Raw genomic sequence first — 2,782 nt, 5'->3', positions numbered from 1 at the left:
TCACAGCCCTCTTATGAAGCTTCTGATCTCGCTTACACAGACTGGTGGTAAACACATGATACTGTCCACCGCTAAGCTGCTTTGGATTGGTCTGATAACCCCCTGCTGCTGTTGATGACCCTGGCCAGACTGCTGATTAAAGCCCCCTTGACCGTTCTGAGGATTAGAATTTGAGCCGCCGCCCGGGCCATGAAAGCCGCCGCCCGGGCCATTGTAATTCTTAAAGGCCTTCATGATTGCACAATCCTTCCACAGATGAGTCGCTGGCTTCTCTCTAGAGCCATGCCTTGGACAAGGCTCATTCAACAGCTGCTCCAGCGTTGGACCTGACCCGCCGCCTCGGGGAGGGGGCCTCCCCTTACGTCTCTGGTTATTCCCTTGTGAGCTGGCGTTGGCCACAAACTCTAGGCTGCCATCTGCCTTGCGCTTGCCTCCTCCTTGGTTCCCCGGGTTATGCTGAGGACCCTTGCCATTGCCATTCCTCTTTCCCTTCCCTGTCCTTTCATCATCTGAAGGGGGGTCCTTGGTACCATCAGAATCGGCGTACTTGACAAGAGCCGCCATTAGTGTACCCATATCACTGCAGTCACGCTTAAGCCGCCTGAGTTTGATCTTCAGGGGCACAAAACGACAATTCTGCTCCAGCATTAAAACTGCTGAGCTGGCATCCATCTTGTCTGACGAGTGTATGATCTCCTTAACCCGGCGAACCCAATGTGTCGTAGACTCACCTTCCTGCTGCTTACAGTTAGTCAAATCCACAATTGACATAGACTGCCTACAGGTATCTTTGAAGTTTTGGATGAACCGGGCTTTCAGCTCAGCCCAAGACCCGATGGAATTCGGTGGTAGCCCTTTTAACCAAGTGCGGGCAGTCCCATCCAGCATCATGGTGAAGTACTTGGACATGGCCGCCTCACTGACCTCCAGCAGCTCCATAGCCATCTCATAACTCTCGATCCAGGCTGCAGGCTGTAAGTCTGCTGTGTAATTAGGCACCTTCCTAGGGCCCTTGAAGTCCTTGGGTAGAACGCTCATTGCGGATAGCTGGTACTAAACAAGGACACCCCCAGTCCTGGTAGGGATACCCACGTCGACGGAAGTCGTCGGATAAACCGGGGGGGGGGGTCTGGTAAGCCGTCAATTGAGGCACTTGCTCCGCCTCTTGCCGCGCTCTGTCCTGTTCTGCTGCGTGAAAGGCTCCATTATGAGCCGGGCCATGGCCAGGAGGCGGGTCATGGCGTCGGACGTTACTTGAGCCGGTCGCTGAGACCATGTGTCTGCTATAACTCGGGCTCTGGCCTGGACGAGGGGTCGAGTGGATCCTGTCCCGGCTGTAGGAGTACGCCTCTTGCTGCGCCAGCGCTGTCTGAAGGAGTTCCCTGACCCGGCGGGTTTCAATAGCCGTCGGAGTGTCGCCGTCAACTGGGAGAGCCGCCAGCCGTGCTGCCGCAGCGACCATGTTCTCCAGCGGGTTATTATAATGACCCGGGGGTATTGGCACGTACTGAGGCGGGGCAGGGGGCACCTGGGGAGGCCCCATCACCCGTGGCTGAATAGGGGTTCCAGACCCGGGCACTATGACCCTTGGCGGGTTACTAGACCCTGCACCTGGCGTGTTGAAGAGGTTGCCTGGATCGTAAACCGGAGGGAGTCGAGATTGGGTCTTTTGATGCCTCCTTCTCATGACCTCATTGGACGCGTTCTGATCCATCGTGAGTTGGAAGGACTGCGCCTGGATCAGCTGAGTTTGGGCATCGAGAGCCGCCCTCTCGGCAGCCATCCTGACCCCTTCCGCCGCAAGCTCCTCCTTAGCTTTCACTAGATCCAATTTTAACTGTGCCACCTCCGCATCATGCTGAGCTTGATCCGCCGGGTCAACCGTGGCGGTTAACAGGGCCGTCATCTTGTCCGTGAGATCCATCAGCACCTGAGCCGGAAAAGGCACCAGGTTTCCCGCTCCAGCAGCGGGGTTCTGAACAGGCTGCGCGCCTGCCATAAAGACTCCAACCTGACTTGGCGGCTCAAACGGGTCCGGAATACTGTCACCATCGGAACAACCCATGAGCCTACCATCTTGAAGTTGATACAACGAGTTTGACTCATCGGTGGCCGACTCGCCGTCAGAGCCGGCGGCCGCCTCATCACCAGACCCAGATAGATCAGAGGGCCCTCCATGGATACATCCCACAAACGCGCGCCTTAAGGCAGGCCGGGCCCGGGCGGGTCGTGCACGCTGAGCCGTCTCGATGAGATCGGCGCAGAGATCCGGCTCAGGGCCCAGCTCACCAATCTTGCCAATGAAAACATGAATTCCGCCGAAGGGGACCCGGTACCCGTACTCAATTGAGCCGGCGTCGGGGCCCCAGTTTGCATCGTCGATGTAGAGCTTGCCGCGACGACTCTTGGTCATCCGGCCCACATCGTATCCCTTGAGCCCTTCGAAGCTGCCCTTCAAGAACTCAAATCCACCGTGCGCTGGCCCCACGGTGGGCGCCAACTGTCGTGGAATTGTCACGGCAGATGTCCTCGAGCTAGGACTTAGTCGTGGAGCCATCGCAGCTGGGAAGCTTGAAGGGGTTAATGCGGGACAAGGAACACGAGGGTTTATACTGGTTCGGCCCCTTACGGTGAAGGTAAAAGCCTACGTCCAGTTCGCGGTGGTATTGATTAGGGTTTCGATGACCAGGGAGCTTAACTGCTATGCCTGGCTATCGATGAGATTGTTCTTGCCCCTAAACCGCTGCCGGGTCGTCCCTTTATATAGGGAGGCTGACGCCCA

Source organism: Triticum aestivum, chromosome 1D, assembly GCF_018294505.1.
Source record: "Triticum aestivum cultivar Chinese Spring chromosome 1D, IWGSC CS RefSeq v2.1, whole genome shotgun sequence".
Classification (NCBI taxonomy): Eukaryota; Viridiplantae; Streptophyta; class Magnoliopsida; order Poales; family Poaceae; genus Triticum; species Triticum aestivum.
Note: the sequence above shows the minus strand (reverse complement) of the source record.